The sequence below is a fragment of the Mesoplodon densirostris genome, chromosome 12 (assembly GCF_025265405.1).
Source record: "Mesoplodon densirostris isolate mMesDen1 chromosome 12, mMesDen1 primary haplotype, whole genome shotgun sequence".
In the NCBI taxonomy this organism is placed as follows: domain Eukaryota; kingdom Metazoa; phylum Chordata; class Mammalia; order Artiodactyla; family Ziphiidae; genus Mesoplodon; species Mesoplodon densirostris.
In genome coordinates, this window is record NC_082672.1 from 81,182,821 (window position 1) to 81,207,600 (window position 24,780).

General features: G+C 41.2%; 1 protein-coding gene across 50 annotated transcripts in view; it reads left to right on the forward strand.

Moving 5' to 3' along the window:
* RIMS1 (regulating synaptic membrane exocytosis 1) overlaps positions 1–24,780 on the forward strand; it is a 480,747-nt gene that overhangs the window by 431,748 nt on the left and 24,219 nt on the right. The window lies entirely within an intron of this gene.

Consider the following 24,780-nt stretch of genomic DNA (forward strand, 5'->3'; position numbering starts at 1 on the left):
TTAAATGCATTGACCAGGATGATACAGCATTTGTCCCAGAGATGCTTGAATTTAGTCTAAGTGCAATTGCACGTATTGATTTTCCTTTCAAGGTGTATGTGGCCTGAATCCTGGGTCCCTTGGTGAGAGTGCCTGCATCTGAGTGATAATAAGTCGGTGATGACGGGGGTCTGATGACTCCCTCGGCTTCCCCAGACCCCTGCCTGGGCTTTTCAATTCATATTCCACACGTCCTAGATTCTTTGGCCCAGATAGCACAGTCTGAGCCAGAGTGCACATCTTTTCACTCTGTAAATGGCTTCGTAATGCTATTCAAAGTAATGCCAGTTGCTTTATTCTTTTGTTCTGCTTTTATATTTTTAGAGTTGTCGCTCATTGCATACCCTTTAGCTAAGCATTTGAGAAAAGCCTCTACCCTTTAGAACGCTGCACTGAGTATTCTCCCTGGTCCACAAAAGAAAGGGAAAGCACTTTCCTTGCCCTTGAGTTGTTTACAAGTTCATTCACTAAGTAGTGTATCAACAGGCAAAGGACTGCCCTTTTTATAAAACTTTACAGTTTATAAAGCCTTTCATACTTAGCACCTCATGAGTGCAAAATTACTGAAAGTTTTTAAACTAAGAGCCTGATCATATGAGGAAAGATCAGAAATGCATTAATTGAAGAAGGATTCCTGAAGAAAATGAGTTTTAAAGTGAAAAGTAATATAAATATATGCTCTTCATCCCTCAAGGTTTTCATAAGATTTAATACATTCTTAATTAATTTTCCTTTCTTTCCATCCAGAAAATAACTGTGAGAATTAAATACCATTGCAAGGAGCATAAATATTTTGAATTTTACATACATGTCACCTGAAATTTTAATTTGTAAAATAGTCTGTTTTTAACGGCATACCATCCTAACAGTTGTCTTGTTCATTCTTAGTTATGTCATACTCACTTCCCCAGGGTAAGAAGAAGGCATCATTTTTGTTTTAAGCTTTACCTTTTTTTCCACCATTAAATCTTTAGGTCAGTAGATCCTGAAACCAGCAATCGCTCCCCAGTGAATTTAAGTGACGACCGTTTTTATTCCCCCTCAACACTGGTGGTACTGCTGGGCGATACCAAATACTTCATTCACTCCATAGGTATCTATCACGAGATTATCAATAGCTAATACAAATGGTAATACTTGTTCAGGCCATGTCCTGTGACTGGCCCTATGTAAAGCACCTGATGTGCATTGCCATGTTGAACTCTCTCAACAATCCTGGGAGGTTGCTATGACATAGTATGGTGACTATCGCTGGATTTTCAAGGGCAAAACAAAGGCTGAGAGAAGTGAAGTCACTTGGCCGAAGTCACACAGCTAGTAAGTGGCAGAGAGGATGGGAATTTTTGTTCCCAGGGCCTCAGCCTTTGCTATGGGCTGGAGCCTCAGTCCTTGAGGCTCCAAGGAAACCTGATGCCCAAGGTGATGGTATTAGGAGGTGGAGCTTTGGGGAGGTGATTAGCTCATAAGGGTGGAGCCCTCATGAGTGAGATTAGTAACCATATAACAGAGACCCCCCAAAGACTCACGGCCCCTTCCCCTGTGAGAAGACAGTTGTCTTCAAGGAAGTGGGTGCTCATCAGAGACCAGATCTGCCAGCACCTTGATCTTGGACTTTCCAGACTCCAGAATTGTGAGAAACAAACATCTGTTGTTTGGACACTTAGTTGATGGTATTTTTGTTGTAGAATCCTAAATAGACTACGATAGTCCTTAACCACCATACTATGTGGTCTGGGTATTTTAAAGTGGTTAGTGAAGTGTTTAATTATCTATAAATATCCAGAATACCCAGTGTCAACAGTTAGCATTTTTGTCATTTCTATATAAGTTTATATAACCGGAAAAATATTTCATTCAGATTTCATTTTCCTTTATAGGGAGAAAACTATAAAACTATAAAATCCATACTATTTTACACACTGAGACTAAAGCTAAAGACTGCCACTATTTTTTCTTCTTCGGTGATATGTATTACTTCGCTATTAGTCCCTTTTTACTCATGAGGAAAGGGAAACGTAGGTTATGTAACGTGCCCAAGTTCACCCTGGTAAGGGCAGAGCTGGACCTGAGTACAGCAGTGGGGCAGGCATCCATGCTCTAGGTGGGGCTTGCGGTCGGATTTCCCCCAGAAGGGGACAGTGTCAGCCAGCTGTGTGGCTCAAGATCCACCAGCGACCTGATGGGCTCGTTTAGCTAATACTATCTTAAGACCTGCCAAAGAGTTTTGTTCATTTCACAAAAACAAGTTTGCTGGGCATCTATGGGCTTACTAAATTCTACTAGATTTTTCTGTGGGGAAGGGAGAATATGAAGAAGGGATCATACCTCAAATTATATAATCTCTCAAAACAGTGAGTCATATTCAGAATGGTGCTGGCTTTTCTCTGGATGGTGTCAGTCCTTTCTGAGCACTGTGTGGGGCGGGGGAGATATGTGAAGAAGAAAAGATTTCCTTGGGGGAGCAGGGAGGGAGCTGGCAAAGGGAAGTGAAGGGAGACAGGAGTTCACAGACTGTCCTGTATGAGCTGTGCCCTGGGGTCCTGTCTGAGCTGTGTTCAGTCAGCCTCCAGCAGAAGAGACGAGCTGCTATGGGGCAGTGGTGTGGCCATAAGGTATCAGGTCATCGTCTACAAGGTCCCCTAACAGAGTAAGTCAGGAACAAGACTGTTGTGTTGGGACAAGAGGGGAGAGTGCTATAAGCAAGTCATTCGTACCTTGAGGAATGCCTCTGCATGCTTACTGGAAAGCTGGATTCATTTGTTCTGTTCACTCACCTGATGCATTTACCCACAAGGATAAGCCTCATAGATATTAATAAAGGCTGAGTTTATTGGATACTTAAACTATGGCTCATTCTAGCATTTAAACCAGGTACCATTCTTACCACCATTTTCTAGATGAGGAACCCCAAGCTCAGGAAGATTAAATAATTTGCCCAGGGTCACATAGCCAATAACTGGTCCATTCAGGATGCTAACGTTTATATTTTTAACCCTCGTACTGTGCTGTCATCCTCAAATAACTGGATATATTAGTTAAAATACTTCTACTTGCTATAAAAATTGACCCTAAAACGTGTAAAGCCTCAAATCCAGTAAAATGCTGTTTATTGTTCATTCAACAGTGTGAGCAGGTGCTCGTAGCTGACACCACTCTTCTCCACGCAGTGGCTCAGGTACCCAGGGCCTCACATCTCATGCCGTTGTGTCATCTGAATCCAAATGGCAGAAGGATGAAAGCAGATGGAGGAAGTACGTCTGTTCTTAAAAGCCTCGCCCTAGAATGGCCACACGTCACGAATCACATGGCCATGCCTGCCTGCTAGGGGATGGGCCCTGGGAAATAGGATTCTGGCTGAACAGCCCTTAACATCAGTTTTATACAGTGGAAGGGGATGGACAGCTAGCTGGCTCTCACACACGGGCCTTCAAATATCTTCCATTGTAATTAGTTAAAGCATTTGAGAGTTTAATTTTTGAAAGCAGAGTCTGGAAATATTGGTGTTTTCTTATGTTATCGTAAGATTCATGCACAGCGGGTGTGATCCAGGAGCCTCATGATCCCAGCTTCAAAGCCTGTCAAACTCCAAAACTGGCCCCAGGGTTTCTGTTCATTCCTCAGTTTCAAGTTTTCTTGGCCTCTGCTGACTCTTGGAATCCAGCTTCCTCTGTCCCATTTTACATAGATCACTGTGTGAAGCTCAGCCATTTCTTTCCTTTTTTTTAAATTTTATTTTTTTATTGGAGTATAGTCGATTTACAATGTTGTGTTAGTTTCAGATGTATAGCACAGTGATTCAAATAAATATGTGTGTGTGTGTGTGTATATATATTCTGTATATCTGAATATATGTATATATTCTTTTTCAGATTCTTTCCCCATATAGGTTTTTACAGAATAGTGAGTATAGTCCCCTGTGCTCTACAGTAGGTCCTTGTTGGTTATCTGTTTTATATAGAGTAGTGTGTATATGTTAGTCCCCTTTCTTTGTTTTTTAAAACTAAACAAACAGAAAACTGGCACTTGTCAGCATGCATGAGCTCAGCAGCGTGTGGTGAATATGTCATCGGGGGCAGGGATTGGAAGAGAGGTGATGATGGGAACTGGTCAGATAGATCATGGGACACACAGGTCTTGGTCTTCTCTCTGTCAGCTCTGCTCCTGCATTATTTCTTCTGGAACCTGTCAATATCTCTAAACAGCAAGCATATGCGTTTATATATCACTCTTCCAAGTTACTTTATCAATATCTGTTTAATCTTTATAACAGACCTAAGAGGTGGGCTCTGTTATCATCTTTCCTATTTCCCAGTGCGGACCCTGCAGTACAGAGTAAATGGCTGAGCTGGGACTTGAACCCCGAACAGTTCGGCTGTAGCATCTACCCTCTTGGCCACGAGGTTATTCTGCCTCTCAATAGGGACAGCGTTTTCACTAAGGAACATTCTGGTGCCAGCTCTTAAGGTCGAACTCTGTTTTGTTAAGTTTGTTTCTGATATGAAGCTGAGTTTTAATCCAGCTCTTAAGTACTTTCTTTGGTTAATATAATTGTAAGGACCACATTGCACTTCTTACACTTTAGCCAAAAAGGAAACTGTGTTATGTGAGCCAGCATTGGGTATTCTTAGCTTTGTTCCTTACGTGCTCTGTAAGCCGTGCTCAGTGTTAGTTCTGAAGAGTGAGAATTGCTATCGATCGTTTTAACTATAGGGGTAATTTTCCTAGCATTCTTTTGCAGGTTAAAATAAAGATTTTGACAGGTTGGCTTAGTTTGTGCACCTTGTGTATGTACCCCCGTAAAGCATGTAGCCCCATCCCAGCGTACTTGGCAACCTCTTTTGTTCTTTAGACCTCTTTTGGGCTTGGCACAAAGTCAAGGACCAGAAGTAAGTCCAGACACCATCCAAGGTCTTTGATGTAGCTACTTTGTGCATAGAACCCAGCTACCAATTTTGGCTTTCATTCTTTTTTTCTGAAAATCCATTTTTTTGAGCTTGGTGTCATGTTCAAACATTAAACATCTAAGGAAAGCTCATAAACCTACATGGCCAAACAGGAGGGAAAAAACTATTATGGGTTGTGACTCTGCCTCCAAAGTATCACCATCGAGTCCTAAGGTAGTACAATATGGAGGTAAGAAGGAATACTTTCACTTTGTAAGCTTAGCTAAAGTTTTCTTTTAAATTTTTAAAAGACAGTTATGGGTCACTTTATAATTTTGACAGAATGCAAATACAAGGGTAAGGAAGAATAAGATTATTTTCTAGTCAATCTATGTTGGATTTTGTGCCCTTTATAAAGTTTACACAATTCTGTACTTATAAACAGATCCTCTAAGGATTACAGTTTACATGTCCTTTTTTGAACATTAGTTTATTACAGAGAATTTCACTTGATATAGCTATTATAATTAAGCCCTGATGCCTCAAAACAAGAGAATATATGTATTCACACTCAAAGTACATAAAGCAAAAATAACCTGAAAAGCAATGCCATTATAATTTAATGGGGCTTGAAAAGATTTTTTAATTCTTAAAAGTATTGTCCCTTGATTGTTTCTCTTGCCTTTATATGCAAGAGCCTAATTCTGTCTCTCTTCTTTTGTGTGTGTGAAGATGCCTGAAACCGCCATTCTCATGAGCAGTTTGTTTTTCACACTGATAAAGAGTGCTGCAGTGATGTTCTAGGTTAGAGAATGCCATGTCAAAAGACACTGGATATTTCCACTTTTAGATTGCATGACATTTTAGTGAATATAAATGCCTACCATCTATGCTTTGCCAGTAGTTGATTGCTATGGTTAAATGAATCTTTGGGCTGTTCATAATTTTCTATATCTCAAGTTCTATACCCATTATTTATATCCATTTTTCCTCCCCCTTCACAAAAATTGAGTCATAATGAACGTGATCTCATGTTTGCTGATACAACACAGTTTTTTAATTCAAGTAGAATTGGTTTACAAGGTTGTATTAATTTCTGCTGTACAGCACAGTGGTTCAGTCATACACATATGTACATTCTCTTTTATATTCTCTTCCATTATGGTTTATCACAAGATATTGAATGTAGTTCCCTGTGCTATATGGTAGGACCTTGTTGTTTATCAATCCTGTATATACTAGTTTGCATCTGCTAATCCCAGACTCCCAGTCCGCCCCTCCCCCACCCCTCTCCCCCTTGGCAACCACAAGTCTGTTCTCCATGTCTGCGAGTATGTTTTAAACATACTCACATTTTATAGATAGGTTCGTTTGTGTCATATTTGAGATTCCACATATAAGTGATATCATATGATATTTCTCTTTCTCTAACTTACTTCACTTAGTATGAAAACCTCTAGGTCCATCCATGTTGTTGCAAATGGCATTATTTCATTATTTTTCATTGCTGAGTAATATTCCATTGTATATATAAACCACATCTTTATCCATTCATCTGTCGATGGACATTTAGGTTGTCCCATGTCTTGGCTATTGTAAATAGTGCTGCAATGAACATTGGGTTGAGTGTATCTTTTCAAATTATAGTTTTGTCCAGATATATGCCCAGGAGTGGGATTGCTGAATCATATGGTAGCTCTATTTTTAGTTTTAAAACACACTTTTGACCTTCTTATCATGCACATAATAACTCCTGGTTGTTTCCCAGAAGATTAGATCGATGTGTACTAGATGGTTCTTAGTCTCAACACACATAAAGGAGATTGGATATCATCACTGACCTAATTCTTCCTCGTAGTCTGGAAGGTGATCCCAGCCCAGTGTATTAAGCTGCCCTGTGATACCCCAGAGATGGGTCGACATTCTCCATCCAGTGAGTTGTCGTGTTGCTATCTAAGATATGTCCATTTTATGCTGATTCCAGACCCTACTGCTATCTTCAGGACATAATTCTTTCCTATCTGTGGAATGCATGAACTGAGAACTACTTTAACTCCAAATCACTGAGCTCCAAGAAGATTTGAAATTCTATCACTTGCTGGAATTTGGAAATGCACTGCTAGGGCAGATAAAGAAATGGTCCACGTTCCTCTAACTCTTCCCCTGAAACACCTCTAGTGGCAAAGGAAAGGCCATCTTCAGAAGGATGGAGACCAGGGCCTGAAACGGCAGGAAGGAAGATTTTTGAAGTCTTGAGTTTTAGCTTAAAAATTCATGAGACTTTAGCCTTCCATTGACTACATACTCATGTTTATTTGACTATAAAACTTACCCAAATCTTCTAGCAAATGTGGAAGAGCATTCTTCTCTAAATTCCATGCTTATTCCTTACCTTCAAATATCCTCTGAAACACTGCTTACATTACCCGGGATCACTAGCCAGGATCTGAGTGCCAGATGTCCATACCTGGGTGTTAAACAGCAGAGGTTTTCAGTGCAGTCCATGGCTGCAGAGCAAAGCACAACTAACTGGACAGCAGGGGTGACAAGCTGGAGACCTCATCTAGCACCACAATCCAATGGTCAGAGCTAACAGTAATTCACCCTGAGTCAGCTTAGCTTGTAGCCTAAGGACTGAAGGTTCTTTTCCACAGATCTTCCTGAGAAAAGAATTCTATTTGCCCTCCTGGTTCTCAGGAAGTCTCAAAGACTTTAATCCAAACCTCCTTTACTTGAGTTTTAAGCGTATGTACTATTCAACACTTAGCATTTCCGTAAACCTGGAACTAAATATGCTAATAACTGTCTCAGGTATAATGCCACGGAATCCCACAGTCATTCCGCTAAAGGTTTTGTTGATTTTTTTCCTAAGCACAAAAATATATTGAGTCAGATTATTTGCAGAGATTGGGAAAAGAAAAAAGCAAACCATTAGCGGTTTTTTCCCTTCGTGGCTCACTCTTGTGCAGCCCTAACCTTCACACATCATTCATTGACTCCCAGAAATGCAGCCACTGCTGGTGAGGGAGATGCATTTGCAGGGGGTCACCCCCTTGGGTAACAGCACAGCAAGTTACCAAAGCAGAAGCTGGATCTGCGCAATTACAGGAACGTAATTTGTCGTTCATAGAAATGAGTGAAGTTAGGGTTAGGGTTAGGAAAAAATCGTGCTCATACTGATGATAAGAAACATAGGCTTCAGAAAATATAATAATTCAACACAATATAATTAAAGACGGTGTCTGATAGGTGAGGTGGATTGATGAAAGTGATGGAGAGATGTTTACAGGTCTGGGGCGACCGTCATTGTCTCAAAAACACTCCACTGAGTGTTTCTAATGCAAAGTAACATTGTATGTTGGCATGAGAACTGGAAGAAATACTTAGAAGGGGCTGCTGAGATCCCACAATTTCTGATTGGCCAAGGCTGTTTTGCTAAATTCGGGAGAAATTCTTGTTTGCAAAACATTAAACTTACCTAGAGATTATATGGGGACAGATGAAGGAAACATTATTTAAATGTAATTTCCTGCGATATGAACACAGAAGAAGGGCCCGTTAAGTTTGCGAGGGAAAAGTATAGGTTTTGAAATACTTCAGTTCTAATGAAAGGAAAATGTTAGGATAAAAAGATGGAGAGGGAATGTACTTAATAGAGCTTGGTTCTGGAGAAAGCAGGAGGGAACAGCGTCTAATCAGACAAGAGGAGAGACCCTATGCCTTGTGGGAGGAGAGAAGGAGGGAAAAGGTAGATGTGGAGGTTGAGAGGCCCGTGACCTTCTGGTCCATCATGCTTCTGGTGCACACCTGCTGTGTGCTGTCTACATAGATGTGTCTCCAAATAACACAATAACTGCCTCTCAGGGTGGATAACCCAGCCTCAGCCATTAATATCAGACCAGATGGTACATCTTCAGTGTAATATGTCACTTAAGGCATTTAAGAAGCCACCTAAGTCAGGATCTCCACCTCCCATTCATCTGTGTTCTGTGAGCCTCATTTCATGAGAAAACAATTCACCTTATTTTTGTAAATAATGACCTTTCCAAATATTACCTGGACAGTTAGGGCACATCTTCAATGGCCCTCCTTAATATTGAGTGTTTCAAGTAGTAACATAAATGGCAAAGTGTATTAAATTAACATTTAGCACCCATGGAGTCACCGAAACCTTTCGAGGACAAGGAAGTTAATCATTATATTTTGACTTGCATTTCTTCTAATTCATGTGTAAAATAACAAAGGTTACCCGTCTAGGTGACAAGAATTTTCCCTCAAGGGTCATGTGAAATACATAATGCTCATGAGACATTAATTACAAAGGCAAAGTACTTCCCAAGGTTGGGTTTCAAATATATGTTCTTGTGTTTTTAAAGTAACCTTTTTCCCACAGGTACATATCTGAAAAATTATTTTTAAAAATCATGAAAATGACCAAACATAAAAAAAAAATTAGTTTTACCCGACTTTCTGGAAGCATCTTGTATTTTTTGTATTCATCCTTACATGAGAGACTTTTAATGTGTAATCATTTCCATGGACTTTTAACAGAAGTTGTATAAAATTTATCGGGTAGGCATGTCAGCTTTAATGGGGTTGACTTGGCGAAAACAGAAAAATCTACACATCAGAGTCTTGTTGACTCTTCAAATTCAAAGGTTACAGTCCTTCCAGATCCCTAAGCAGTGAGTTAGTAGTTTCTACTCACTCACTGACCTGCTTTCCTACATTTCACCCCGCCCCTCACCATACCTTCAAAGCAGCAAGTAGCATCTAGCCTTCCTAATATTCTAATTTTTGTCAAATAATGGGTTAGAAACACCCTTTCAATAATCGCAATTAATGCTAATTTGAAGTTCCCTTTTGTGTAAGGTTCATTTATGTTTTATTTTATCACCTAGCTTCTGACCAGAGCACTGTCTTTATCTTCCTTATGAAATAGGCTTCCTGTTAAAAACTGCCCTCAAGCATATACGGAAATGTTATTAGTCAAAGTCCTTATTTGTGAGAAAACAGAGGGTTGGCAGTACAATGTTATTCCATGTAAAAATCCATAAATACCAAGTTATTATTAATATAATAGCTACTTGCCTTTTAGGTATCAGATCCTGCCCTAGGTAGTTTACATATATCATTTCTACTTCTTCCAGAAAACCAAGCTGTTTCCACTTTACACAAGAGAAAACTTAAACAACTTACTAAAAATTATAGCAGTGGTAGTGTTAGGATTTAAATGTAGGTTTGTGTAGTCTTAAGAGGAAAATGTGTGTGTGTGTATGTGTATCTAAAGATACGAGAAAAGGCAGTGTTTTTTTTGTGTGTGTATAGTTTTTCTTAGGTACTGAATAAACATTTGACTAAATGGGTTCTAATTACAAATGACTCTATTTTCTGTAGGTGTGAACTTAATAGCATTTATAGTAGATTATGTTTCCTGGCCTTAGAAATCCTCCTCATCAATGGTAGTTTTTTTCAAAATTATTTGGAAACCTTCTATAATTATTCTCAGGATTTGGATCATGAGATCATCTTATAAATGAAAGAGAATTTTAGGGAGGTCTCTTTTGCAGAGTAATAACTTTCTGAGTAGTCTCCTGGTAGGGGCAGTGTATTCGTTTCTTTTTGCTGCTGTAACAAATGAACACAGATTCGTGGCTTAAAACAACAGAAGTATGTTATCTTGCAGTTCTGGAGGTCAGAAGTCCAAAATGGGTCAAGGTGTGGGCAGGGCTGGGTTCCTTCTGGAGGCTCCAGGGGAGAATCCACTTCCTTGTCACCCAGAACCAGAGGGCTGCTGGCATTCCTTCACTCACAGCCCTCTTCCATCTTCAAAGTCATCACATCACTCTTACTATGACCTGCATCTCTCTTCCTCTCCTAAGGACCCTTAGGATTATATTGCCCTCCACCCTGAAGATCCAGGATAAACTCCTTATTTTAAGGTCAGTTGATTAGCAAACAATTCTATCTGCAACCATAATTCCTCCTTGCCAGGTAGTGTAGCATATGTTCTAGAGATTAGGACCCAAACATCTTCTGGGGGATGAGGGGAGCATTATTCTACATACCATAGGCATATTTAGATTTTGTAGGGTCTGAAGATAATGGAAAGCCTTTTTAAGAAAAAAATGAGCAAACAAAATTACAAATGCAAATTGGACGCTAAAGCACCTACTTATGTATAATGAGAAAAAAAAAGTGACGCCACATACAGACTTTTTAAAAAAGCAAACTGCATAACTATGTACCAAATTTAACCCACACTAATTTTATCCTCAGTTATGTTATATATCCATATATCAAACAAAACAGCTGCATGATAAAAATTCCTCATTCAAAACTTCCATTTGTTTGGGGTAAATTAAAAATAAATAGGTAGTTGCCAAATTTATGTCTTCCAAGTTGGGTTTCTAACCAATTTTTTATTCATTTTTATTTGTGTCATTCTTTTCCCATCAGTTTAATTGTCTAATTCCTCATGTTCTGAGAGAGATGACACAAAGAATATGGAATTCGGGGCCAGAAGACCTTGCATCACTGGTCTGTTTATTCATTCGTTCAGAATATATTTATTCAGCATCTACCGTGTGGCAGGCACTGTGCTGAGCTCAGAGAATGCATCATAAGCAGAATAGATCCATCAGGATCTCACAGTGTCACAGACAGAGAGACAGACACAGAAGGTCATCTCAAGCACGTTAGGTGTTAGGAACGGTTGTAGGGTCCAGGGAGAGCCCTGCAAGGGAGCCTGACCTGGACTGGAGGCAGTGGGGTTTCCTCCCAGACCTGAGGGACGAGATGGGCGGTCCAGGCAGGGGGTGGGGTCAGAGCAGAGGAAGGAGATTTCAGCAAAAGAAATATTATGGGTAAAGACCTGCGATGGGAAAGCTCATAGGGATTTTGAGGAGGTGAAAGGTCAGGAGCCTAAAGTCTAGGGAGAAAGGGAGAGAGTGGTGTGAGGCCCTTCCTGAGAGCAGGTTGGGGCCAGGTCCGATGGGGCCTCGGGACCACGCTTACGATCTTGGTTTCGTCTTAAATGCAGCAGGATACCATGGAAGGGTTTTAAACAAAGATGGGGAATGATCTGATTAGCGGATTGAAAGCTTTTCCTGTTTATATGGAGCACGGGACCAGGAAGGGGGAAAAGGCAAGAGAAGATGCAAGAATGTGAGTTAAGATAAAGGGAAGTATTTGGATTTGAAATGAAAACTTATTCACTAGCTCCTCCTCTTTGAAAGGATTCTGATATATATATGCCTTTTCATTGACAATGACTCCCTCTTTTAAAAAGTGATTCATTAAGCACTATTTAAGACATACAAAAAAGATAGAAAGCGTATGATTGGTTGCTTTTATGCTGAGAGATGCATTTACACTTGGTTTCTTTGACCAGGTGTTTGCCTTTGATTTCTAACTGTATAATGAACACAGTTTCCTTAAATACAGGCATTTGAGACATCAACGAACTGGTTAAGGGGATAACTGGGGAGTTAGAAAGTTCCTTAAATGGCACTAGGCCTTCTTTAGCTGATTGTAAAGGTTATCTGATTTAGGACTTGCTGTCGGCGTGGGGCGGGCGCTTTTCATACAGCGCCCCCGTTCTGGTGAGACTTGCAGTTACAGGGGCTCCCGGCGCCTCCCCACCAGCTTCCAAGGAAACGCACCTTCTCATCAGGCGTTGACTTCTCCCCTCCAGGTGTCTCCCCTCCTGGTTGCAGCCTGGCTGCAGGCCAACCCCTCTCCCTGCTCCTACTAATATACCTCAATTCTGGAGCCCCTATTTTTTTGCCCTAAGATTGCCAGAGGCATCGTTTATGTTTTCTGTGTGGTCTGTGCATATCTTTAACTTTGTCTCACTCTAGTTTCCCTTCTGATCTCGTTTCTACTTCTGCTTGCTACATTAGGACAAGGAAACAGACCATTGGCATATAGTTCTCGGTTGACGGAAGTATACTTATACCTTTAGAAACAGTCAAGATGGACAGCCGTACAAGAATGTCCAAGCTGTAAAAGAGGATGAATACCTGAAGGAAACTGTGCCGTATGTGCATTTGTCACACGCTGTCTATGGAAAGCTTGTCTTTCATAGTTTACGTCAAGTAAAACTTACGTTATTCTCATGGTTATAAAATACTGATCAGTCTGCTGAGAAAAAATTTTCCACATTTTTCAAACATCGGCTAAACCACATATCTCTCCAGGCTTGAAAAATAAAGTAAGCTTCTCTTTGGCAGCCGTGCAGGTTGGGCTTCCCTGAAAGTGGACCCTGAGACAAAGGTTTGAGTGCAAGTAGTTTATTGAGGTGACCCCAGGGCAACGAGACAGGAAAAGGAAGTCAGTATAAGGTGTGTTATTTAGTAGATGAGTGCCCTAAGCAACTGGGGCTCCATCCCGCTGGGATTCTATGGGAGACAGCATAGAGGCGTCTCCCCGAGGGAGAAGAAGCTGACATTTATCCAGGAAGCCCCACTCTTCATCAACAGGGCGCTTCTTCCAGGGTCCTCAGCTTCCTGGCACTTGAGGCCTCTTTTCCACATGGGGGTCCTGCAGCCAGAGCCCCTGCAGAGAGTCACGGGTCCTGCAGGGAGAAGGCATCCTTGTAGATGGGAACAGGGAGGGCCAGGGCGCCGGGGGCAAGGCTCCCATAGCACCTGCTCCTGTGGTTTCTTCCCGGTGTCTCCCCCCAGGGTTGCAGGAAGGGAGCCCGGCCTGTGGGTTCCTGCAGCACCAGCACAGGCAGAGGTGGGCAGCTGTGCCAGCCGCAAGCTCGGTGAGGTCACTTCCCCTGGTCCTGGTTCGCCCAGGCATGCAGGTTTGCTCATGGAGGCCCCTCCTCTTCCTCCGCTCTCCGTGCCTTCCGTTCCCCGTTGGGGCTCAGGCCCGACTTCACTCTTGACCTTCCGGCTTTGTCCAGAACATTCCACACAGATAAGCCTCCCCCTCTGTCGGCCCCCTCCACGTGCCGCCGTGATGCATGCTGAGTTTTCAGTAAGGCTCGTGCCCACCCATTTCCAAACCCCTTGGGTTAGTTTTCTCTGTAGTCCTCATGTTGGATCTCACAGGGAACGCATCTTATTAAAGAGATTCTCCAAACAGACACTTTGCACCGTCAAAAGTCGAATGACTTCCTATCATTCCTTTGAGGGCAGCTGCACTTGATCAGAGGGATGAGGGTCTCATGGCGGGATCTCAGGGGGTCACGCGTAGGCTGCCATCCCCACCCCATTAAGAACATCCAAAGGAAGGAAAATAGCAGCCTGAGGGCTTCCACGCTGGTCGTGAAAGACTGCCCACGTGCCATTTTATATGTGAAAGCTTGGTTATAATCTTGTCCCTTTTCCGTTACTCTGGCCCCAAGATAACTGCTTCGGTTGTGCTGACAGAGGTGCCTCCATCATGCACAAATGTTTCCTCATGCAAGAGACCCAGGTACATCCCTCAGGGCCCGGGAGGCAAATGCACAGAGCCGTCAGGCTAGACTCTTGAGTTCCGCGGGCTTCCCTTCTTCGCCGTTTTCATCCCTTGTAACTTTAAGGACCGTGTAAATGAAATTCCAGAATATCAGGTGGAACTGCTTTCAGGCAGGTTTCGTTGAATTTAACTGGTTATTGCCCTACTTCTTACATATGTATGTGGACTATGTCATTTATCATCCAGGCTGGGATATCTTTGAGCGTGAAAAGGGAACGTTATTAATAATACGCTACAATAGCGGGCATAAACCAGGACTGTCCTTAGTTACCAGCAAGTATGGTCACCCGACTACCTCTTACCTATTCATGCTCGTTTTGGAAGCAAGGAGGGACCATAGGAAAAAACACGGTCGGGGTGAAAAACAAGACAAGCGGCTACATACAGTCAATTTCATATTTATTACTCATAAAATACAATAAACTTATTGCCTACTAAGTAATGTTAAGATATTATAGGAATTATATAATTGGGACCACTGTCTGTAACAACAGCGTTTTAAAAATGTTTTTGTTCGATTATTTTTTATTTATTTATTTTTTATTTTTTTGCGGTACGCGGGCCTCTCACTGCTGTGGCCTCTCCCGTTGCGGAGCACAGGCTACGGACACACAGGCTCAGCAGCCATGGCTCACGGGCCGAGCCGCTCCACGGCATGTGGGATCTTCCTGGACCGGGGCGCGAACCCGTGTCCCCTGCATCGGCAGGCGGACTCTCAGCCACTGCGCCACCAGGGAAGCCCTGTTTGGTTATTTTTGACAACTTACTCCTCACTCTGAAATGGTTCTGCTAAAAAAAAAAAAAAAAAAATCATGTTTTTCAAATAAAGGTTTTTTCTTACCCCAAAAAACCAAACACGATGGTGGTAAAATGGTTCTGTTGCTACCATTTTTCCTTCCTCATGAAAAGGGCTTAAAGAGCCGCTTAGGTTTAAAGGATGGGAGGCTTAGTTGGAATTTGATTTTGTTTGGGGGTTTGGTTTTGCTGGTGGTGGTAGTTTTCCCATATACTAACTGCTACCAAAGTCCAGAGCCCAAGTTCTCATACTTGTAAAATACAGCAACCCCAGCAATACCGGCCAGTTATGACGAGGGTTAATGCAAATGTGTGTAAAGCACTGAACATCAGGCCTTATGTGTAAAAAAATGCTCAGCAGAAGTTGGGCCCTTTTCCTTTTCTGAGCTTTACCATCTCCCTTGCCCTGGCGCTGTCTCCTGGCAGGGGGATGGGATGCAGAGGAAGCAAAGGAAACCTCTGAGTGCATCTTGAAGGTGATGATTTTGACAGCTTTCATGTATTACACATGTATTACAAGTGCCAGGCAGGAACAGGGCAAGACATTCATATGAGACCTTCCTCTTGCCCCTGCAAAAGCCCTTTAAAGAGGTCTACCCTGGAAATCATCTGTTAGCCCTGAGCTTGACTTCTCCAATATTTCTTACATAACCAGGGAAACTGCACGCTATTTCATAAAGTAAGCAACAGATTTTCATTTCATTTGACTTAAATATGTCTTCATTATATAGTTTGCTTAAAATTTTGTGACTGTGTCGCAGCTTTCCCGTTGTGACTATTTAGCAGTTTTTCAAATTTATGAGATGATGCATAGCAAGTTTACTGAGTGATTTTTCACTTCGTGGTCGTATAATATAATAGGATCTAGAAAAAACACTCTTGGCAGAAGCAATTTAATCATCCTGTGTGTGTGTGAGAAGGAGGGGCGGGGGTGGGGAAGGGGAGACAGAGAGAGACAGACAGAGAGAGAGAGAAAGTAGAGCTTCCCAGAGCTCCGATATTCCTTCTCAAGGCAGCACAAGTTACTTAAACGAAGTCAAAGCTTCTTTGGCTTCAGTTTTCCTCTGAGAACAACTTAATGCTGATTCTTCATTTTTTCAAGATACACAAGGTAAGTGTGTGTTCTGTATATGAATTTACTAAGTCCTAATAGGAGTTTGTTAGTTAATGTATAGCATCTCAGAAAACTAAAACCAAAAGCCAAATTCCTGTTTGCCTGAAGCTTTCAAAACTGTGTGAACAGTTTGCAAACAAAGGTAGTATTATACTTGAGATTACTAACAATTGAATGAAAAAGAAAAAATGTAAAAATGATGTGGCGGATGAAGTACTTATAGAAGGATGTTGCTACTCTAGGTATATGTATAAAATTGTAAGGTCTAAATATGGTAAACTTTAAACCTAGGCTTATAGGATTTTAAAGCTGGATTTAAAATTGGGCAGTGCTTCTCCTCAAACATACCTCTTAGTGTTATCACAGAATTATATTTTTCTTTAAAGCAATTTCATTTGTGTTTAAAATTGCATCGGCTGTTCTGCATATCACATAACCCTTTTACACACAATTAAATACAACTACTTTTATATGGACATTTATTTTGGAAATTTACAAGTATATTTTCATTACCTTTTAAAATTATAAATCATATAAGGCTCCAAAAATTTTGCCTTTCATGTGTTATAGTCAGGCAAGGACCAGAGAAATGTAACTTGTTTGTGTGAATAACTTCTGATGACTCTTATCAAGTGTGTTATTTAAGATAGTTTGTACTTTTTTTCCTAACCCTACCTATTTATGAAGTTCGTTCTCAGCAGTATTTCAGAGAAACTAATTAAATTCTCACATAATAAGTATGTTTTAACTATCTTTAGATTAGAAGAAAACATACATGTTGCAAATTTAAGGAAATTTCAAAAATAGCCTCATTTTGTGCTTTCAGATAATTCACGTGGAGAATTATAATATGGTGATTTTTTTTCCTAATCCATTTTCTTATTCACTCATATGCTGATGTCACAAAAGGTCTGGCTGCAATTGCAAGTATAGTATTGTCACAGCCATTCTGAGAACCCTCTGGAAAAGGGCAGTCTTATTTATATATATTCAAAAACAGTGCTGCTTTCCAAAGACTAAGTGTATAATCTGTGTGGTAAAATCAACACTTGTAACTTTCTTGCTTCCTTCTTTCTAAAAAAACAAAAAAACAAAAGAAAACATAAAAAATCATAATCTGATGGAGGACACTTGCATATGAAGGGTTTTATACATTAGCAAAGAAAAGTCTTCACCACAGTGTTTCTGTTTTGTTTACATGTTTATTTTATATTCTGAGTAACACTTACATGGGACTAATTCCTAATTTTAGTTCCAATTAACACTTAACTTCAGAAGCAGGGCTCGTCCATGGAAAGAAGGCATAAATATGCTTAGGATGGCTGTAATACGTCGTAATTTATATCTCTCCCTCCCCTAATTCCCAATTTAGTGTAAGTCATTTGTCTCAAAAGGAATCCTAACATCTGTTTGATTTCACGCCATCCTCACCTTTAAGCAACTGAGTGAAACATCCTCTTGTTTCTTACCTCTGCTTATTATTAATGGGCAGCAAGACATTATTTTTCTAACCAAGTAAAAAAGTGTATTTTTTTTCTTCACACTTTAAACTTGGTGTAAGACCAACAATACAGAATCAGTGTGGTCTGGAATATTCTTTTATCTCATTGGCCAATTATTAAGAACCACTCTGGGGTTCGTGAAGGTGTGTAGTTAATGCTCTGAGCTTTAGTTTCTAAGATTCAGTCAGCCATTCACTCGTTAAACATTTTTGCAAGAGAGTCGCGTCTCACAAAGCACTCTGACCAGGAGAATGCTGAGGGGAGAGATTCGGATGAAAAGTGACCTGTAAATGAAGCATTTTATTAAAAGTCCATCCCATCCATCTAAGTGTTTTCATAGAGCAATTCATAGTCAATTACCAATTAACTTCTAAGGAACCCATTAATTCAGGAATCAAAAGAGCAGCGTCACCGCAGCTTAGGCTGGTCTGACCTGGTTGTAGATGGAGATGCTTGAGGCTGAATTAAAGGGCTGGCAGGGGAAGCCGGGCAAGGGGTGCACCCCAGGTAGGTGGGGCTGTGAGAAGCTTGGAGGCAGGAAATGTCAGCTCATAAATCAGGAACAGGCTGAAAGCAGCCTGGCTGGAGCAGAAGGTTGCCATCAAGGGAATCGAGAGAGGCAAATACGGCAGAGTTGGTGGAGATAAAACATGGGAACACGGGCCAGTAACATGGGAGCCGGAGGCTGACATCTTTATGAAAATTAGTCTGCTGTGGTTGTACAAACCCAACTGAAATGACAAGAATCTCAACATGACGAGACTAACTGAAGCAAGAAGGAAGGAACAGGTAGGGGTGATAGGCAGGGTAGCCACAGGCCCTGGCTGAACCTGCGGCCCACATATGGGGCATCTCCACGAGGGCAGCCTCACTTCTGCTCTCAAAGCCTTTAAATCACCCAGATTATCTGAAATGGTCTCCCTTATACAAGTCAACTGATTATGGACTCTAATCACACCTACGAGATACCTTCACAGCAACACCTGCATGTGTGTTGGATTGAATGACCAGGAACTATAGCCTAGCCAAGGTGACACATCATAAAAGCAACAGAAACTTCCAACATGTTATGAACTCCAAGAGGCTGGTAGGATTCCTTAGGTGAAAACGGGCAGAAATATACTGGAAATTCAGGAAAGATGCTGAGATTGGAGAAATCACGACAGGAGTTATCCACATAGAGATGATATATCCATGTCAGTCAAGAGAGTTTGGGAGCTCCTCAGAGGAGGCTAGAAACTTCCACATCAAAGATGAATTCTTGGGAGAAACCAGTTTTAAGGGGCAGTAGAAAGAAGAGATGACTAAAAGATACAAAAAAAAAAAAAAAGATTAGATTAAGAGCTAGGAAGAGAGCCATAGTAGCACATGGCCTTGGCTGTCCATCTCTTTGCTATACTTTATCACCAATTTCCCAAGGTTTCCAGTGGGTCAGGGAACACTGTAGTTCCCTGATTTCGGCCTGTGTTGGGGGATCTTGCTGCCAGAGATCCAAACAGAATTTGCACTGAGAGGCCAGTGTTTTTTACTGTAAACTTTGAAAGTACAGTTTTGAAATAAGATAAAACATTCCGGATGGCAGGTATTACAGACATAAAGAATCAGGCGCATATTCCAGACAATGAAGAATTAGAGGCACAGCTGTTCTGATACTTAGAGAAGAGGCTTCCGGGGGACCCTCGCCCCACCGTCCTGAATGCCTTGTGCCTTGCTCTTCTGTCCAGCAGTTTCTTTAACCTTCAATGTACAGCTCATGCATCTCCTCCTCTGTGGGAAGTTCCTTAACTCACCTCGAAAGGGATGTTAAGTCTGTCCTTTGTCCTGTCACTCACGTGGGTGTAATTACACTTCTTATCCTGCTGAATTAGAATTGCTGGTATGTCTTCCTCCCCCACCAGATGGCAAGCCCCTTTCAATTTTTTTTTTTTTTTTACATCTTTATTGGAGTATAATTGCTTTACAATGGTGTGTTAGTTTCTGCTTTATAACAAAGTGAAGCAGTTATACATATACATATGTTCCCATATCTCCTCCCTCTTGCATCTCCCTCCCTCCCACCCTCCCTATCCCACCCCTCTAGGTGGTCACAAAGCACCGAGCTGATCTCCCTGTGCTATGCAGATGCTTCCCACTAGCTATCTATTTTACGTTTGGTAGTGTATATATGTCCATGCCACTCTCTCACTTTGTCCCAGCTTACCCTTCCCCCTCCCCGTGTCCTCAAGTCCATTCTCTAGTAGGTCTGTGTCTTTATTCCCATCTTGCCCCTAGGTTCTTCATGACCTTTTTTTTTTTTCTTAGATTTCATATATATGTGTTAGCATAAGGTATTTGTCTTTCTCTTTCTGACTTACTTCACTCTGTATGACAGACTCTAGGTCCTTCCACCACAGTCCGATAAGGATGCCATTTAAGTGTTAACATATATTTGGGAAATGAAGGGTGGCCGGGTATGCACGTATATGAGAGAACAGTGTGTAGAAGGCAGACAGTTCGTGGAAGGAGAAACTTTGAGAGTTCCGGGGTTTAAAGAGCAAAATTAAAGAGAAGAAGAGGAGGGAAAGTGAAAGGCAAGGATGCTGCCAAGGTGAGGGAGGGGTACCATGGTCCCCGGAAGAGGAGGACAAGGGGGTTGGCGGAGATCGGGATAGAGTCGGAAGAGAGGAAGGATGGGAGAAATCTGTCTTCCCAGGAAAGTGAAAGACAAATGGATGTGAGGGAAAATGTGCCTTCTTCTAACTAAGAAGAGAGCATTTTTCCTGATGTGAAAAACTTGAAATTTTTAAGCTATATTTGTCAATTTAACTTTGATCTAAAACAGTTAAAGAGCTTGTAACAATGAAAGCTGCTAGTCCTTTCCTTTGTCTTTTCCTGTGTGTGTGTGTGTGTGTGTGTGATCTGAGGGTCTAGTAGTTCTTACACATTTTGTTTAATTGACATTTCACCTGCGTTTCCCCCCAACCATATGCTCTCCTAGTGTTGGTTACAAATCCTAGTAAGTCAAAACATGGTTCCCTCATCAACAAATTGAAAACATTTTACAAATAGTGGAATTCTTTGTGAATATAATTATTATGCTGTAAGTTGCAGGAAAACCAGAAAAATGGCTTTCCATATCAACATTGTTTTGCAGTGCCCTTGGAGGAGAATATAAAAGTTTAAGAGAAGTATCTCATTCAACAATTAAAATTGTTGGTCTCTATTTCAACGGTATTTAACTTTTACAAAATCAGACATCATTTCTCATCAGAATTGTTTGTTTATTCATGAGATAATTGTCTTCACTGCTGCCTTCCAAAGTTTCATCTTTTTCAATTTTTTTTGTTTTTGCCTTTAACTTAGCAAAAAGTAGATGAAGTTTTCAAATCTATAAAAGTGGTGTTTTTCTCAGATTGATTTAGAACTTGACTGCTTATTCTCTTTCAAAAAATGTGAATTTGCTTGTTTGCAGAGAAATGCGGCTGAAATCAACTTACCAAGCATTTAGGGTACCAGGGACATACAGCACTTCTGTCCTTTTGCACTTCTTTAGCAGGGTAGAGCCTCTTACTATAGTATATTTCAGAATTAGATTTGCAAACAAAATCCTCTCAGAACTGCAGAATGGAGAGCCATCTCTCTGGACCTTGTCTAATCTGCAGTGATTGGGTTCCTTGTTCACTATATACAGCTGCACCCAGGTGGCACCACCTGTTAGGTAACAATTTATTGTAGCACAGATGCTGGAGTCTCTGGAGGTTGGACTTGGCCTGTTAAAGGGTGAATAAATGGAGTGTGACAGTGCTCTTTCTGAAACAAACAATCCACTCATTGTCTCACTGCTTTCATGATGAGACTGTTTACAAAATGGGAATTGAAGTTTTATCTACAGTAAAGGCCAGACAGAGAGAGTTTGCAGCAGGAGATTCAGGCTCTAATCTTCACTGTGGCATTAGAAGCTGTGTGACCACCAGCTAAGGATTACTTACCATACCTTGGGTTCTTTGAACAAAGAGTTTAGGTGAGATCACTTATTTTTAAAGTTCCGGTGCAAAGTTTCTGGCTATTCTGTTCTAAAATGGACCAGTTTAATCCGCCTATCGTACCTATTTCAGAATTTCAGCTCAGTGTTTATTTTTAGTATTCTTTTAATCCTCATTTCTGTGGACTGAAAATAAATAAGTATTGCCAATATGAAATTATTTTACTGCTTTCGTATCATGTAAGCCTCAAGATATATTAAGAAAAGTATTTAATATTCTTATAAATTTACTTCTGCTCTAGTGAAAAAATGTCAGGTTTGTTTTCAGTTACATCAGGGTGTTTTCCTTCTGGAAAAGAGTTACAGCTCTACAATCTTGGCCATGTCTATCTGCTCCCACCTGACGAGGTGTAATGTCTTAGTCGATTTGAGCTACTATAACAAAAAAAACGTAAACTGGGTGGCCTGTAAACAACAGAAACTTACTTCTCACAGCTCTGGAGGCTGGAAGTCCAAGGTCAGGGCACCAGCATGGTCTGCTTCCTGGTTCATAGATGGCCATCTTTTTGCTGTAACCTCACATGGTAGAAGGAGCAATCAGGCATTTTGGGGTCCCTGTTGTAAGGGCACTGACCCCATTCATGAGGGCTTCACCTTCATGAGCTAATCCCCCCCCAAAAGCCCCATCTTCAAGTCCCACCACACTGTAGGTTTCAATGTATGAACTGGGGGGCTGGGAGACACTTTCAGTCTGCATATGCAGCTAAACCAAAATCAAACGTTTTTGTCGTTACCACCTAATGCTTCTCTAACTCCTCAAACTATCAGGACTGTCATTATTTTACAATCAAGTTAAGGACAATGCTTTGAGAATAATAAGCAATATCAGGAAAAATGAGAGGCAGATAGGAATTGACTTTGTTCAGGATGTCAAATTAGTGTCAAGAATATGTGCATAACTCCTATCCCACATTTGGTTAATATTTTCACTCAATGCTTAGATGTCCGCTTAGGCACATTTGTTATTTGCCCACAGAATCTTTTTTCTTTTAAGATTTATTTTTTATTTTTTGTATTTTTATTCTTATTTTTTTTTATTCTTGGCTGCATCAGGTCTTATTTGTGGCACGTGGGCTTCTCTCTAATGGTGGCGCACAGGCTCCAGAGCACGTGGGCTCTGCAGTTTGCGGCTCACAGGCTCTCGAGTTGAGACGCACGAGCTCAGTAGTTGTGGCACACAGGCTCTCTAGTTGAGGTGCGCAGACTCGGTAGTTGCAACACGCGGGCCTAGTTGCTCCGCAGCATGTGGAATCTTAGTTCTCTGACCAGGGATCAAACCCGCGTCCCCTGCACTGCAAGGTGGATTTTTTACCACTGGACCACCAGAGAAGTCCCACCCACAGAATCTTTAAATACTGCTTGACATAGTTCAGATAACTCCTTATATGCCTTAAGAGATAGGGAACACCATAATGTAGATTGGTGAGCCTTGGCCACCAGAGTTTCCTGTCATCAGCACACATTTTAGGCTTTTATCCTATTGTATATTTCAAGTTCTTGTTCACCTAATTTTCTAAAGATGGATGGTAGAAGGGTAAAAATTAAAGACCCCGGGCTTCCCTGGTGGCGCAGTGGTTGGGAGTCTGCCTGCCGATGCAGGGGACGCGGGTTCGTGCCCCGGTCCAGGAGGATCCCACATGCCAAGGAGCGGCTGGGCCTGTGAGCTATGGCCGCTGGGCCTTCGCGTCCAGAGCCTGTGCTCCACAATGGGAGAGGCCGCAGCGGTGAGAGGCCCGCGTACCGCAAAAAAAAAAAAAAAAAAAAAAAATTAAAGACCCCAAGTTTTTAATATTCTGATTTACCAATTTTTCTATCCAACAAGCATTTTCTTTTTATTTCCTAAGGGTTTTCTCTTGCTCTTTGGATGTGCAACTTTATGTTTTATTTAACACTTATACTTTTTTTAATTGAAGTATAGTTGATTTACAGTGTTGTGTTAATTTCTGCTGTACAGCAAAGTGATTTGGTTATACATATATATTATACATTCTTTTCCATGTTCTTTTCCATTATGGTTTATCACAGGCTATTGAATATAGTTCCCTGTGCTATACAGTAGGACCTTGTTGTTTATCCATCCTGTATGTAATAGTTTGCATCTGCTAATCCCAACCTCCCACTCCATCCCTCCCCCACCCCCCTCCCCCTTGGCAACCACAAGTCTGTTCTCTATGTCTGTGAGTCTGTTTCTGTTTTGTAGATAGGTTCACATGTGTCGTATTTTAGATTCCACACATAAGTGATATCATATGGTATTTATTTAACACATTTTAACCACAGTCAGTAGAGAAGCTGCCAGCCAACAGGTTCTCAAATGGCCCATGTTGACCCTTTTGTACATAAGTGATGTCCCTGTCACTCATGGACTCTCCATCACTGGGGCACAGCCAGCCCCCAAATTACTCCCAAGACCTGTGTGGCCAGGCCTGCAATTACCACTGTTTACTTAACTTGCCCATTTTGCCGCTTGTTTTGTTCCTCCTCTGAGGCATGGTTTGATCTCTGTGCCAGCCTGAAATGAAATTGTCAGAGCGCTTTGCTTTACAGAGACCAGCTGCTCTGCTGGTCTGCTGCTCTGCTGGATTACAGAATCCACCGTGCTGATGGCCACCCTCACTCTTGTGGTCTTTTTTGCCCCAGGAAAATCGGTCTCTCTTCTCTCTCTCCCTCTGCCCTCTCCCACCGAATAATTCACTCTCCTCTTTCCACTCAGAATCTGAAATTGTTCTCTTGAATCAACTTAACTCCTTCTGTGCCTACTAGTAATCTTGATATATTTTACCTCCTCTTAAAGCATAAATTACCTTTCTGATCACTCAGTAAATAAATATAACTACTTTTTAAAAAATATTTATGCCCATCCTCTAGAACAGGTGTTAGAAATTAAGCTGATGAACTAATTTGTACAGTCAGATATAGTTAGTAAACAGAAATCCAAATAAACCTCCAATTATG